Here is a 16,379-nt window from a genome sequence, read left to right on the forward strand (position 1 = left end):
AGGGCCCTGGGCTGGCTTGAGTACTGCCAGGTGAGGGGGCCAGCATAATGCCTGAATCCTAACATTTTCTCTGTGTGGCCTTGGCTGATCTGGAACTTTCTCTGTAGACCAGGCTGGACTATAAATCATAGAGATCTGCCTGCTTCTGCCTCCCAAATGCTGGGCTCAAAGATGTATGCCACCACTGTCCTGCTCGGGCTTGTTTTAATGTCTGTCCTGAGCGTCAAATGCAGATCCTCATCCTTTCAAGGCAAGCCCTTTTTTTAAACTAAGCCTGCTCCATAGTCCCTCATTTTATTTTTTGGAGTGGATTCCATGAGTTGGCATTGTAGACACAGCATGGACCAGTCTTCAAAGGAGGCCTGCCTTTTACCATGGCTCACGGGGGTGGTAGACACTGAGTCCAAAGGATTCATTACATGCTGTCTGACCATAGCCACAGAGAGTTATTCTATAGCAGAGGCATTTAACAACAACAATAAAAAAAAAATCCAAGCCTGAAGCCGGGCAGTGGTGGCACAGACCTTTACTCCAGCACTCGGGAGGCAGAAACAGGCAGATCTCTGTGAGCTCAAGGCCAGCCGATGGTCTGCAGAGAGAGTTCCAAGACAGCCAGGACTACACAGAGAAACCCTGTCTCGAACAAAATAAAACAAAAAATTAACCTCTCACTCTAAGTAGAAGAGGGTCGAGGATGTGGCTGTGTGTGTAGAGTGCTTGTCAAGCACGCATGAAGTCCTGGCTTCAACCCCCAACCCCAGAAAAACTGGGAAATTGAGCTGACGGCTGATAGCCCACACATAAGTTATCCCAACACTTGTGGGTTCAAGCTTGACCCCAGATGTGTAGGGAGTTCAAGGCCAGCCCCAGAATACAAGAGACATTTTCTCATTTTTTTTCCTTTTTTTTTTTTTTTTGAATGGAGGTTGTTTTTTGAGACAGGATTTCTCTGTGTAGCCCTGGCTGTTCTAGAACTCACTCTGTAGACCAGGCTGGCCTCAAACTCCGAGGTCTGCCTGCCTCTGACTCCTGAGTGCTGGGACTAAAGGCGTGCACCATCACTGCCCTGGCTTTCAGTTTTTTGTTTTTTGTTTTTCTTAAATAAAGGGAACAAGCTGATGAGGATGTATCAAAACAGGAACCTTGTGTCTGACTGGTGAGAAATGGCACAGCCACAGCAGGGAAATGGGTGGTTATTGCTCAATTTAACCGTTGCCATGTGGGAACTGCAGGCGGGGTTCCGTGGTTAAGAGCACTTGCTGCTTTTGCAGAGGACCAGAGTCCAGCTCTCAGCACTGGAGTCGGACAGCTCACAACTGCCCATAACTCCAGCTCTAGGAGATCTGCTTCAGCCCTTCTGCCTTTCAAAGACACATGCACGCACACGGAGGCACATGCACACACACATACAGGCACACGTATGCCTGAAGCAGATGCATTAACATATACAAAATTTAAATCTTTTTTTTTTTTTTTTTTGGTTTTTCGAGACAGAGTTTCTCTGTGGCTTTGGAGCCTGTCCTGGAACTAGCTCTGTAGACCAGGCTGGTCAAAATTTAAATCTTTAAGTTAATCACGTTGACCCTCAGCAGTTCCATGCCTCGTGTATGAAGCTAAGAGAAATAAAAGAAGGTAAAAGAAAGAAAACAGCATCATGGTGGCCACCCTGTCATCCCTGCACTAGAGGGGTGGGGGCAGGAGGGACGGGCAGGAGGGGCAGATGTTTAAGGCCAAGCCTGGGCTATATAGGAAAATTCTTATGGAGGGAAAAAAAGCGAGAGAAAGAAAAGAACCTGGGCATGGCGACTGCCACGTAATCTCAGCACTGAGAGGCTGGATCACCACTGAGAGTTCAAGGCTGACCTGGGCTACTTAGTGAGCGCATAAACTGAAGACATGACCTCACCAAGGTATGGTTGGGGGGGCGGAGTTTTTACTGTAGGTGTGAGGAAGGGTACAGCCAGAAGCTTCTGGAAGAGTGCAGAGCAGGGGAAGGAGTAAGTTGAATGGGGCCGGCAGAATGGACTTGGCCGTGAGAGAAGAGGGGGGAGGTGAGGGAGGAAGATAGAGAGGACAGCGGAGACCAAGTGAGAGGGGCCAAGAGAGGAAGACAAAAGAGAGAGTGGAGCTGAAATGGCAGGGTTCTGTGGGAATAAGAAGCCCATGAGCTGGAGAAGTTTAAGGCAGGGGTGTGGGGAAAAGAGGTGAGCAGAGCCACAGGCAGTCCTGATACTGAGGGAGCCTAGGGGGCCAGCATACTTTGGTATGCTGATAGGCGCCAGAGATAGCCAGCTGTTTGTCCCGTTTCCTTTGGACCTGACAGAGAGAGCCTGTCAAAGGGAAGGAGGGAGGAATGCAAATATGCAAGCGTCCTCATGGTAAATTGTGGTGTGTTCGTACAGGCAATGCTGACCCATCACTTGAAAGAGATGCTGAAACGTTATGACATAGCTGGGCGGTGGTGGTGTGTGGCTTTAATCCCAGCACTGGGGAGGCAGAGACAGATAGATCTCTATGCGTTCAAGACCAGCCTGGTCTACAGAGTGAGTTCCAGCCAGTGCATAATAGAGAGACCCTGTCTCAAAACAAACAACAAGCAATAAGAAAACCACTATGTCATGGGTTTAATGGTAAAAGTAAAACGGGGCTGTTCCCTGAATGGCTGCAGCAGGCAGCGGGTCCCAAGACCATGGCGCACCACAAAGGCAGCCGGGTCCCAGGCAGGGAGCTGCATGGTGGGTGAGAGACCAAGACAGATAGGCATGCCATGCAGAGTGAGGTTGGATATTTATTTAGTGGGTTAGGGAAGGGGAGAGGGGGAAGAGCAGAGAGGGAGGGAGGGAGATAAGGAGAGAGAGAGAGAGAGAGAGAGAGAGAGAGAGAGAGAGAGAGAGAGAGAGAGAGAGAGAGAGAGGGGGGGGGGGGGGGGGGGGGGGGGGAGGGGGGGAGGGAGAGGGAGAGAGAGAGAGAGAGAGAGAGAGAGAGAGAGAGAGAGAGAGGAGGGGAGAGGAGCCAGGGCAGCAGCAGCTACCTCTTGGGGAGAAACTCTGCAAAGGAAAGGAAGATCTGCCTGCCTGGGGTGGGGGGGCTGTCTTTTAAAGGGACAGGACAGACCATTACAAGGGGCAAACCCTAACACCACACTCAGGGCAGCTGGGTATGGCAGCATATGTCTATCATTCCAGCACTCAGGAGGAAGGGCCTTGAGTCTGAAGTTTTTCTGGGCTGCGTGGTCAGACTGTCTTAACCAAGCAACAGCTGGGAAAATGGGCTCTTTTCTGAAGCCACACAGCCAGATTCAGCAAGCCAGGCAGTAACCTGTACTCTCAGTATTGAGGAGGCAGAGATGAAAGGCTTCCTGGGGCTTGCTGACCAACCAGTAAAACCTGCTGATTGAGAGCTCCAGGTTCAGTGAGAGACCCTATCTCTAAAAAACAAAGTAGCTGGGCATGTTGACACAGGCCAGTGATCCCAGCACTCTGGAGGCAGAGGCAAGTAGATCTCCCATGAGTTAGAGCCCATCTTGGTCTACCTAGCAAGTTCCAAACCAGTTGTATAGTGAGACCCTGTCTTAAAACAAACACACACACAAACAAAAACAACAAAAAGTGAAAAGTGATTGAGGAGGATACCTGATGTCAACTCCTTATACACAAGTGCACACACACACACACACTCACACACACACACACACACACACACACACACACACACACCACTACAACCACCGCCACCACCCAAGAAGACTGCTGGCTGGTGAACATTCCGCTCCCACCGGCACCCCAGAGTCAATCCTAGTTGACCTAGTCAGCAATTCCCAGCCTGAAGTGCAGGTGGGGAACGTCTCACCTTCTCCCTGCTACCCACTCCTAGGTGTAGGAAGAGGAGCCCAGAATCCCAGCCTGGGCTTTCACAGTAAGGGCGGATATGTGTATATGCCGTGGGATGCTCTGAGCAGCGGTGGCCAGGAGAGAGAGTGGGGACAGTGCAGTGGCCAGAAAGCATGGCCGTGGCTCTTGCTTGCCCAAAGCTGCTGGAAGGGGTAGTGGTCTGACCGGTGGCAGCTGCCCCCTGCGACACCTGCTGTTTCAAGTCCTGCGACGAGCTGTTTCAACACTTGCCAAAACCCTTTTTTGTTTCGTTTCGTTTTGGTTTTTGTTAAGTAGCTCAGGGTGCTTTTAAACTTACTTATGACATGGGAGGTAGAGACAGGGAGATCCAGAGTTCAGGGTTATCTTTAACCAGGTAGTAAATCCAAGACCAGCCTTGGCTATGCAAGGCCCTGTTTTAAAATGATGATGATGATGATGATGATGATGATGATGATGATGATGATGATGATGATAATAATAATAATAATAATAATAAAAAATAAGAGTCTAACACTGTTGAGACTAAGTCTGGAAGTCCAGTTTCTGACCCCTGCCAGCTCCCATTATGTGGTTAGTGGAAGTTATTTTCCTGATTCTGGGTTGGTCCCTTTTTCATCTCATTCCATAGGATGTGGCAGTGACGTCATGCTGGTTTCCTGTTCCTGAAATGGCCTTGCGTCTTTTCCTTGACCCTCCTGAAACCCTCAGGCTGCCCTGTGAGGAAACCTGCAGGCTAGACCATGAGATCCTATAGGTTAGACCATTGGGTCACAAGTCAAGTCAGCACATAGAGAGTCCAGCTGACAACCACACCAAACATGGTGAACAAGGTCACCAATGACCCTCGAGTCCCAGTGAAGCCACCAGACTACCCCTGAGGCCTTGGGGGACCTCAAACAAGAGACACCACAGAAGAACCACTCAGCTGAGCAGCCTAAGCAAGATTAGAAGGGAACAAACGAGGATGCTGGTCGGACAGCAATAGGGACCGATCCGTATCCCTCGTTATCTCTGTTTGGTCATTTGTGTTCTCTTCCCCACCCACCTAGTTCCACTCGTTCCCTGGAACATCAGCTCCAGCAGCTGTGGGCCATGTCCTGTTGCCAGAACTTCAAATGACACCCAGTAGGTACTTGATAAAAGACTAAAGAATGTCCAAGCTGTCAGGGGTGGTGGCGCAGGCTTTTAATCCCAGCACTCGAGAGGCAGAGGCATATAGAGGACTCTGTGAGTTCTAGGCCAGCCTGGTCTACAGAGTGAATTCCAGGACAATGGCATTTGCCTAGTGAGACCCTGTCTCAAACAAACAAAAAAGTCAACCAACGTTGCGGTTCTAGCCCTCTGTCACGGGACACCAAGGTAGAGGCTGTGTGTGAGCCAGGCCCTCAGTGAGGAACACTGGCTTCCTAGCCGTGGCCTCATCCGCTATCATGTCACTTAAAGAGGCAGTTTCGGTACGTGTCATCCTATCCCTAGCCGCATTCCTTTTTAACATGCAAGCAGCAAAAGAGGATGTCGTACGGGAGGGGGGGGGATTCTGGTGATCCCGTGAGATCACCTTTGTGCACTTCCTGTGTGTGCTTCCTTCCGCTCCTCTTGTATACGGGGACCCAAGAAACGTGGGTCCTTGTGCAGGCTTGTCTGACATGGTTCCCATGCTGTGGTCCTCAGCCCTGGGGCCCGAAGAAGTTGATATGAAGATGCTCAGCCCTGGACCTACAGACAGAATCCAAGTGGGTCCCTTCTAAAGGAGCTAGGATTATTCACCAGGCGCCTCCTCTGTCTGTGGTCCAACTGTGAGTGTTTTAGCAAAAACGTCTGACTCAGGAAGGACCTAGGCCAGTCAATGCCACCTCTCCAGGGCAATCCCCATCACAGCCACTGACATTGTGCTGACATGGTCGCTGTTCACACTCAGAGCAGCCATTTATTCATTAGACTTCAAAACGGCAAAGTCTCTATGAACAAGGCCGGTGAAGGGCCAAAGCGGCCACTTAGCATCCTTCCTGGGAAAGAGACTTAAGGGACCGAGGGCAGGCGTGGACCCAAGCTTCCAGCTGGAGCCCAGAAGCCTTCCCCTGCCTCCATATCCTGCATGAGCCCTGAGATTCTTTAGCCCCCACTGGGAAGCCAGCAGCTGAGGTGTGACTAGGAAGAATCTGGGTGGATCCCTTCCTAACACAGTCCTGAGCAGAATGTCCACAGCCCCAGGCGAAGAGAGGGAGGGCTGCGGTGACTTCACTAGAACTAGGGACTCTCCTCTCCGTAGACAAAGCGTGGCTTTATACCAGCCTGCTGCTGACCTTGTTCTGAGTGGGTGATGCCTACTCTGCCTCCCCCCCCCCCCGCCCCACCCAGGTGAGGAGAGGCTGGCACTCACTGCTGAGTCAGTCAAGAGCTCAGGCTTCCTGGCACCTGCTGGGCGCTACCCACTGTTCCCTCCCCCCCTAAGAGAACAGGACACCAGTCAGGTTGTGACCTGGACTTCTCTTACCTTGGAATCACCTGGGAAGTACCCACGCTTGGGCTCCACCTGAGACCAATTAAAGAAGACCTCCGGGCTGTCTCCCACATGTCGGCGTTTTCTAAAGAGTCCTGGGATGGGCATCCTACACTCAGAGCTTCTGAGCACCCTCGGGTTTTGGAGATTTATCTGTGCCAGGCTCTGCAAACGTCATACATACAGATATCAGTTCCTTGACTCTTGGCGCAATCCTTCGACAGTTAGCGCCGTCACCATGATCTCGGTTTTACAGTTGAGAAGACCCAGCCAGAAGGTCACAAAGCCAAAGGCCTGGTGCTAAGAGATAGCAGCTGGGACTGAGTCCTTGTGTCTGAGTAGGCTTGTGCAAGCATGGAAAAAGAAAAAGGTCTGGAAGCCAGAGTGGACCACAAAACAAATATTATTCTAATGGAAAGGGCATGGGTTTGCTAGAGTTGTCCCCAAGATGGAACTCAGGTCATCGATGCTTTACCCTGGGCCATCTTCTCTGAAGGACGCTGTGGAGAGGCTGTGTTTCTCAGTCAAGAACTAACCCTCTCATGGTGCTCTACCATTGAGCCGCACCCCAAACCCCTACTGGCTCTTCCTTTTCTCGGTGATTTATGTCTTTTTATTTTATGTATATGCGTGTTTTGCCTGCATGTATGTCTGTGTGCCTTGTGTATGTCTGCCTATCGTGTGTATGTCTGGTACCCACAGAGGCCAGAAGAGGGCATTGCATCCCCTAGAATGCAATTATAGATGGCTGAAGTCACCACATGGAAACTGAACCTGGATATTCTGCAAGCGCAGCCCGGCCCCTGATGCTTTTGCGTTATTCTGTGTGGGGCTGGGAAAACCCTTAAATGCCCTTCTTCAAGCTCCGTCCACTTTTTGTTGTTGTTGTTTTGAAATGGGATTTCTCTCTGGCCTGGAACTTGCCAAGTAGCCTGGGCTGGCTGGCCACTGAGTCCTCTGTCTCTACTTCCCCAGCACCAGGATTTTTAGCACGCACCACCCTGCCTCGACTTTTTTTTTTTTTTTTTTTGTAACGGGTTCTGAGGATTGAACTCAGGTCCTCCTGTCTTCCGAGCTCCATTGGCCCTTTCTGAGCACACAGCTGGACTCTCGGTCCTCTTCTGTCCCCAGGCATCGCCTGGTTCATTCTAGGGTGCAAGAGGGACCTACCCCGTCCATCCCACAGTGCCGGAGGCCTTTCAGGAACTCGGAGTGCTGTATTTTAGACCGTCTGCCTTGCGCACCAACGCTCTGTTGGTGCCTCTCACATAAAGCAGTACCAGCCTGGGTGGCCCTAGCAGGGGCTCTGTTCTCTGCTCAGATCCACACGCACCAACTCACAGAAAGCTTTCCTCATCTCCAGGGGGTTCCTGAGCACTCTTCAGGGCCTGGGCAGTAGCTCAGTGGGGGGCCCACCCAGGCCAGTAAGAGCACCAGGGATGACTGGGCTTAAAGTCTCAAGGACTTGGAGTTACTGCTGTCCTCCGAATCCCCTGACATGGCAGCTGTGGGCTCAGGACACAAGACAGTCTCTGGCTGGGGAGGAGGGTTTCAGGTCTCAGTTTTCTTATCTGAATGATGGGCTTGATAATAATCCAGTTCCCAAGGCACACTGTGACCCTCGGCAAGTCGCCACTGTTGGGAGTTAGTCGGGCCACGCGAACAAGACCAAGTGAAGAATCCCTGGGAGTTCTTACGCTTGAGGCTGGGTCTCTTTTAGCCCGGGGTCAATTTCAAATTTGCTAAGTAGAAGGTTGACCTCGAACTTATGATCCTTCGGCCTCCACCTCCTTAGCCATGGGTCTCCGGGTGTACCCGGCCACTGCATCTTATCCGATGCTTCAGATGCAACTTGGTGTGGCAAGGTGAGCATTCTACCAACTAAGCCACATTCCCAGCCCAGACATAGTTTCCCCTCCCCCAAATATTTTAAACAGATTTTGTGGGCTACTGTGAATCCTAAGTCAAAGAGGAACCAGAGAACTGCCTGGGGGAGGGCGGGGCAGATTTAGTAGCTTCCAATAGAGACCCAAAAGCTGTGAGATGGAAACCGTGTCCTCTTTCACATCTGCGGGGACAGCCATCTTCTCTCTGTGACCAGTTCTTCCTCACCCTTCTTTCTTCCAGATTACAAACCCCTCAGTACCATTTTACTCCTGGGATAGGTCTTTTGGCATCAAAGTGCAGTGGTAGAAATGCCCAGCAGAGGGCATTCAAGCCCACAGACTTGAGCGCTAGCATCTCAGGGCCACAGCCTGGAACCCGGAAGCAGGAAGATACAGCTAGCTGCCTGTCGTCTTTGCTCTCCTAGCCAAGTCCAATACTGGGCCCTAGTACCCTGGGGACCCTAGTGCTGATGCAGAGGAACAATGCGAAGCCCCTGCACCCTTCCTGATCCCGACCCAAAGCTGTCCCTGAACTTTGATGGTTTGTCTGGTTCCTAGCCTGCCACAGGGCCGCCATGATCACTTGGAAGGCAAACTACGTCTACAAATATTGATTGATTGATAAGACTTTCTGTGATGGGGGCAGTTGGAATGTTGCAGGTCTAGGGCCAAATTATCTTGACCATCTTTAGGTCTTTACAGCCATTGTCCACCTGTGTGCGTGACCTAACATGCTTCTGATTATTAGGTGAGTCCTTTGGAATGGATGAAGAGACCCCTAGCTCCTGACAGCCCCAGGGCTAAGAATGTGGTCAGATTACACCGGAGCCTGTTATAGACTTGTTCCTGCATTGCTATGACCCACCCAACCCAATGTCTCCACCAAAGGATTTGAAACACATTGATTTATGACTCTCTTTGTTCTGTTACTATAAAAGTTTCATGAAACAATTACTACAGGGGAACATGGAATTTGGGGTACCCGAATCTACTTTCCTAGGACCAGGTCACTCATATTTGTTTCCAGAATAGTCATTTCCCATAAGGTGAGAGCTGCATAATAAATTCTCTCTTTCTCTTGATCTGCTCGCTCGCTCTCTCTCTCTCTCTCTCTCTGATTTTTTGAGACAGGGTTTCTCTGTGTAACCCTGGCTATCTTGACACTCACTCTATAGACCAGGCAGACCTCAAACTCACAGAGATCTGCCTGCCTCTGCCTCCCGAGTGTTGGGGTTAAAGGTGTGTGCCACCACAGCCCAGCTACACTCCCCACTCTTATAAGAGGTCAGTGTACCAGGTGCAGTGTACCAGATGTGACCTTTCTATGGTGGAGCTGGTGGGACCAGTCAGTTCTGCTCCCACAGGGCTCTAGGCAGTGAAGGCCCTGGAGGAATCAGCCGCGCACACTCTTGGCAGGATGGCTTGGGTAGATTCAAGTTCCAAGTCTGGTTGCCTATAGTGCTTCCCACCCTCTGGCCCTGGCCTGCAGCTCATCAGCCCTGGATTTTCCTTCACTCAGCATCCACACGTCGACATAGATGGGTCCTCACAGGACAAAGCGGCTCATGAAGTGTCCGCATGAAGGGTGGATGACCCTAAACTCCCTCTCCTTATCCCACCCCCTTGATTGTGTTTCTTTTCTTTTTCTCTCTTTTGTGGTCGTTGTTGTTTGCTGATTTTTTTTTTTTTTTTGCTTTTGTTTTGTTTTGTTTTGCTGTTGTTTTTCCAGACAGGGCTTCTCTCCCCCAGAACTCACTCTGTAGACCGGATTGGCCTCAAACTCACAGAAAGCTGCCTGGCTCTGCCTTCCGAGTGCTGGATTAAAGGCGTGCCCCACTACCACCCAGTCAAGCCTTGTTCTTAAGAAAGGGACACGGCTACTGTTAATCTAGAGTTGCTTTTTAATGAAAGGGGCGAGGCACCCCAGTTAGTTGAGCTTCTGCTTTTCTGCAGGTTGAGCTGTCACTCCTGTCCGGGCACTGGGTTCTTCCAGGACTCCAGGAATTGACTGTTACCTGGGATTCACCGGCTTGGCTTTGCCACCATGCTATGCCATTTTAGTTATTCTGCATTCCGAGATCCGCCTGCTTCTGCCCGCCTCCCCTCTCCCAGTGCTGGGATTAAAGGCATTCACCACCTGCTGGCTGTATTTCTCATAGCCATTTTTCCCATTGTGGCTGGGCTCAGTGGTTGCTGGTTGCTCCGGTCAGCCCTGGCTCACTCGGTGCAGTGCGCTAAACTATTTCCAGCACACCCTTCCTGTGGTAGGTCGAATTCTCCAGTGTATAACTTGCATGTTCACATCGTTTCAGAAGCATTGACACGCGATGACACCAGAGAGCTAAACAGAAGGTCGAAAGGTCATAAAATCCCACACGAGGTTGCCAGCTGTCCTCTCACACTTGAAGCAGGATTCAGAGGCTCACCCCCTCTCGAGGCTTCCCAAGGGAGCCAGCCACAGGTGTGATTCCGGCAACAAAAGGAGAGAGGCCGTTGGTGACATCAGTGTTCTAAAATGGTCACGAGTTCTTGAGGAACATCCTGATCCGCACGCAGAGCCACATTCCCTCACATTCACGGTGGCTGTACCGTAAAATCCGTTGTCCCTATTCAGAAGGGGCCGGACAAGAAAACACATTTATATGTAAAATGAGGTTGGATTTTAGATGAAGGTCATTTCAAGCAGGGATTGTGCCCACGTGAAGGGACAAACGTCATTGTCCCAGAGGACTGTCCTACACACCCCAGAATGTCTAGCCTTCCTGCCCACGGCTTCTACCAAATGCCAACAGTTCCCATATTTCTTTATGGCTGGGATAGATTTTTATCGCTGGAGGAGGGGTGCGATCTTGCCCCAGGATAACAAGGGGTAAATGTGTCAGGCACACTTCCAGGCCACAGCCCTCAGGAGGTCTGCACCCAGCGTCCTTGTTCTCGGTTTTGAGCAAGGTGTTTCCTCTTGCCTTAAGTTTCAGTGTACTCTCCGTTTCTGCCTCCACTTAAATGGCTGGGGACCCGCAGGCTGGCCTAGAATGTAGAAAAGGTTTGTCATTGGGCGTCTAGCTGGTTCAGTCCTGAGGCCACGGCCTGTTCACTCTCTGGGAGGCTGGAAGTGCATCAAGTTCATGGCCAGGTGCTGACATCCCAGGGTAGGCTTCCCCATCACCACCAGGCAGGCAACATCACTACTGATGTTCTATGTGGAAAGTTCCGAGGAATTCTTGTGTGCCAACTTTCTGCATTGAACACAAAAGATCGACGCTTGGTTACTGGCACTGGAATTACTAAAACACGAAGTCTCCAACTCTTGGGCAAGAACCTGGAGGCAGGAAATGATCACAGAGGCCATGGACGAATGCCGCTTACTAGCTGGGTCTCCATGGCTTGCTCAGCCTGCTGTCTTACAGCACCCAGTACCACCAGCACAGGGGTGGCCCCACCCACGATGGATGGAGATCCTCCCACATCCTTCACTAATTAAGAAAATGCCCAACAGGCTTGCCTGCAGCCCGACCATAGGGAGGCATTTTCTCAACTGGGGCTCCCTCCTCTCAGATGACTCTAGCTTGTATCAAGTTGACATAAAACTAGTCAGCACAATTGGAAGCTCCTCTCTCACAAGTATTGCTTAATCTTGACCTTTTCATTCTTAATAATTAAGCTATAACATACAGATTACAGTGCCAACAGATCTCAAGGGGCCAACACTGTGAATCTGTGCATGTGTTTTAACTTTGAGAATCAAGCATCCAGACACAGTCAGAGAACTTGATCCCGAAACTGGGTATGAAGGTGTGTCTGTTTGGGAGGTGAAGGCAGAAGAATTGGGAGTTCAAAGTCATCCTCTGCTATAAGACGAAGCTATCGTAGATTACATGAGACTGTCTCATAGAAAAAGAAGGAAGAGGCACTAGAAAGATGGCTTAGTGGTTAAAAGCACTGACTGGCCTTGCAGGGACCTGGGAAGCACTGGCTTCCCTTGCAGAAGACCCACACGGCAGCTCATAGTCAACTGTAACTCCACTTCCAAGGGATCCAACACTGTCCTCTGGCCTCCGTGGACACTGGGTACGAATGTGGTGCACAGACAGACACACAGGCAAACGCTCATACACAGAAAATAAAAGCATTTTTGTGAAAGTGGGGTGGGAGTAAGGGGTGGATGGAGGAAAGAAAAAGAGAAATGAAGGATGGAGCTAGCTTACCCCCAGCCCTCCATTACCCTGAGTTGGTCAGGACCTCCAAGGTGACCTCTATTCTGACCTCCACCGATATAGCCTGGTCTTGGACTTCAGACAAAGGAAATCATTCTGAGTGTCTCTTTGGGGGCTGGCGTCTTTCTCTTGACAACCAAGCCCTTGTAAGAACTGTCCCGGCTGATGGGTCCATGCCTGTTCATTGTGATTTATATTACTTTGAAATATGGTCATGTTGAATAGCCCTAGATGGGCTAGAACTTGAGCCCCTCCTGCCTCAGTCTCCCCACTGCTGGGGTTATAGGTGTGTGCCACCACAACTGGCTGGTTTGCTCATTCACATGGCTGCATGCTGCATCCCATTGCTTACATGACCACTGATCTATTCTGTGCTGTTCATGATAGATGTATCTAAGCTTTTGCCAACTTGGGGAGGTTATGAACAAAGCTACTATGAGTATCCTAGTGGTTATTATCTAGTATAGATAGTAAAATCACATGTTATCAATAACTCCCCAAATCTCCTAGAGTGACTATAACAAATTTTCACAAACGGGATGACCTGGAGCTATAAAAATGTATCCTCTCACCGGGCAGTGGTGGCGCATGCCTTTAATCCCAGCAATCGGGAGGCAGAGGCAGGCGGATCTCTGTGAGTTCGAGGCCAGCCTGGTCTACAAGAGCTAGTTCCAGGACAGGCTCCAAAGCTACCTGTCTCAAAAAAAGAAATGTATCCTCTCTTCATCCTGCAGGTCAGAGGCTTGAGATCAAGGTGTCAGAAGGGTTATGCTCTCTCTAAAGGTTTTAGGGGAGGCCAACTGCTACTTGGTATCAGGTGTCCCTTAGCTAGTGGCTGTGGCACTCCAAGCCTCGCATGACTTCATGTAGCCTCCTCTTCCTCTCTCTATCTCTTTATTTGGTGCTTGTCTTGTTTTGATTTTTGAGATATGGTCTCACCACATAGCCCAAGATGACCTAGAACTCACTATGAAGACCAGACTGGTCTCAAATTCCCAGAGATCCTCTTGTCTTGGCCTCTGGAAGGCTGGGCTCAAAAGGTGTGCAGACCACATCTGGCCCGTGGTGGTGACTGCTGTTTTTACTTTTTAGTTATATTTACATATGAGCTTACGTACAAACGTTTTGCTAGCTTGTCTGTGCAACGCACGACTCTGGTGACTGCAGAGGTCGGAAGATGGTGTCAGATCCCCTGGAACTGGAGTTACGGATGTTGCCAGCTGCCATGCAGGTGCTGGGAATCGAACCCAGGTCCCCTGCAAGAGCAACAGTGTTCTTCACCACTGGACAGTCTCACCAAGAACTTTTGAGACCCCAGGCTCGTCTGAAATTCTCTGTATAATCAAGGATGGCCTTGAACTCCTCATCTATCTGCCTTCACCTCCCTGAATAGTGTAGAATTGCAGGCATGTGCCAGCATGCCAGACTGGTGCATTGCTGGCGGTCAAACTCGGGGACTTCCTGCATGGTAGGCAAGTGTTCTGCCAACTGAGCCGTGTTCTCAGACCCACAGAGTTGTTGTTGTTGTTGTTGTTTTCAATTAAAAAAAAATCTTTGAAAAAAGGAGGACAGGGGTTTGGAGAGATGACTCAGCAATTAAGAACACAAACTGTTCTTCCGGAGGATCAATGTTCAATCCCCAGCATTCACACGGCAGCTCATAACTGTCTGTAACTCCAGTTCCAAGGGATCTGGCATCTCTACACCAGTGCACATAAGATAAATTTAAAAGAAAAGAAAGAAAGAAAGAAAATGAAGACCAGAGCAGACTTCCCAACCTCGAGGACTACGGCTGGCCCTGAGCCATGACCGCTACAGGGGAGCAATAACTGTCAATCAAGGATCCTAACTTGGGGATCCCTAGTGCCTAGGTTTGGACCTTCCATATGGCATGTTCTCACTAAGTAGGTTCTCACTGGAGTAATGGGTGACTCAGCTCCTGTTTATCTCTAAATTCTTATTTTCCAATCCCACAGTGGGCCCTGATGGTGCACATGCACAGTTCCAGCACTGGGGAGGCAAAGGTGGAACAATCTTAAGTGTGAAGCCAGCCTAGGCAAGACATTAAAACCATGGTTCCAAACAAACAAGTAAACAACCACAAAAAATCATAAAAAAACAAAAAGCCCAAGCCAAACAACCATGAAATCTCAGGGCATCCTTTTAACACTTGAGAGCATCATGGGAAAAAAAAAACTGGCACTAGAATAAAATGATGCGTTAATCTTAATCGCTCTCCTCATCTAAGTGCTCATAGCTGGCCTTTGAGACCATTACCCAGGAACCCCTGGTGTTCTCTTGTGTCCCTGAACCCAACCCTCTTTGGTCCAGTCTCGCTAGCCACACCACGGGCTCCCGGCCGCTGTAAATGTGACTGGTTCCCTCTCACTCATGGAGCTCCCCCATCTCAGTGACAGGCTGGGGAGCAGGACTCAGGTGGGAACCCCACGCAACTCTCCCTGATGTGTGGGGGCCTGGGAGGTTGGGCGGTGATTTGTTTACTCTTCCTGGCTCCTGCTTGGTTTTTGGTGCTGGGCTCTGCTTACCTTTCCCGCTGGAAGCTGCCGAGCCGCATTGTCTGGCTGTCAGGTCCTCTCTGTTGCTACGACAAGAAAGATGGATCTGAATTCTTTGGTTCTTTTTGAAACAGAAAATAGGGAGAGGAGAAAATTGCTATGTTGTGTTGTTCTCTTTGAAGTCTGGAGTGGTGTGTGTGTGTGTGTGTGTGTGTGTGTGTGTGTGTGTGTGGTGTACTTTCTGGAACACCCTAGCAAATTGTGCTCCTTCTGTGCACAGAGAAATCACGTGATGTTTTTTTTCGGGGGAGGGAGGTGCTGTACACCCCCAGGTGGAAAGGTGGATGTGGTTGAAGAAACAATAACCAGGGTGGGATGTAGCTCAGCTGAACTCAAGGGTTCAGCCCTCATCAGCGTGAAATCCAGTCGAGGCACAAGCCTTATATAATCCTATTACAGGCAAAGTGTAGGCTGGCAGCTCAGGAGTTCATGGTCATCCTTAGCTTCAATAGGGAGTTCAAGGCCAGTCTGTGGGAGACTCAGTTTCGAGCTCCTCTTAACCCCTCCCCTCACAGAAAAATGGCGAGGAAAAGAAAAGGAAGATGTACTTACTAACCAGTCTCTCTTGGGCTCTCTGTTGCAGGGCCCAGCTTACCCAGTAGGCACTAAATATTTGTTGATTGGATTGTGTGTGTGTGTGTGTGTGTGTGTGTGTGGTGCTGGGACTTGAACCCAAGGCCTTTCCATTTATTGTTGTTATTCGAGACAAGACTTATATAGTCCAGGCTAGACTCTAACTCTGTATGAATCCATGACTGACCTTGAATTGGTCATCCTGCCCTGCCTTTTCTTTTCTTTTCTCCCCCCCCCTCTTTAAATGAGATAGGATTTCACCAGGTAGCCAGCCTTGGCTGTCCTGAACTCATAGAGATCCACCTGCCTCTGTCTCCTGAGTGCTGGGATTAAAAACATCATGCCTGGTCCTCAGCAAGTGTTCTTAGCCAGTCTCAAGCCATCTCTAGCCCGCAGGATTATAAAATTTGCATATTTATAATGAGAAATCTTAGGATTTACACCTGTTACTTCTTCATCACTATGACAACGTGCCTGACAGAAGCTGCTTTCAGGAGGAAGATATTTGTTTTGACTCCAGTCTGGGCCCATTATGGTGGGAAAGGCCTGGCTGTGGGGTACAAGTGTGGCTCCTCATCAAAGTTTGGCTCATCAGGAAGCAGAGATGAAATCAGAAGGGCCGGGGTTGCAGTCAGGAACCAACAGCAGTTACTGTGCCCTGCAGAAGATCCACACAAGAGCAAGCCGACAGGATCTGTCAGCATTCCTGACTGGATTCCGAGGGTCATAAAAAAAAAAAAAAAAAAAAAGAAGAAAAA

The sequence above is a fragment of the Alexandromys fortis genome, unplaced genomic scaffold (genome assembly GCF_014885135.2).
Source record: "Alexandromys fortis isolate MF-2015 unplaced genomic scaffold, M_Fortis_MF-2015_v1.1 scaffold_1, whole genome shotgun sequence".
In the NCBI taxonomy this organism is placed as follows: domain Eukaryota; kingdom Metazoa; phylum Chordata; class Mammalia; order Rodentia; family Cricetidae; genus Alexandromys; species Alexandromys fortis.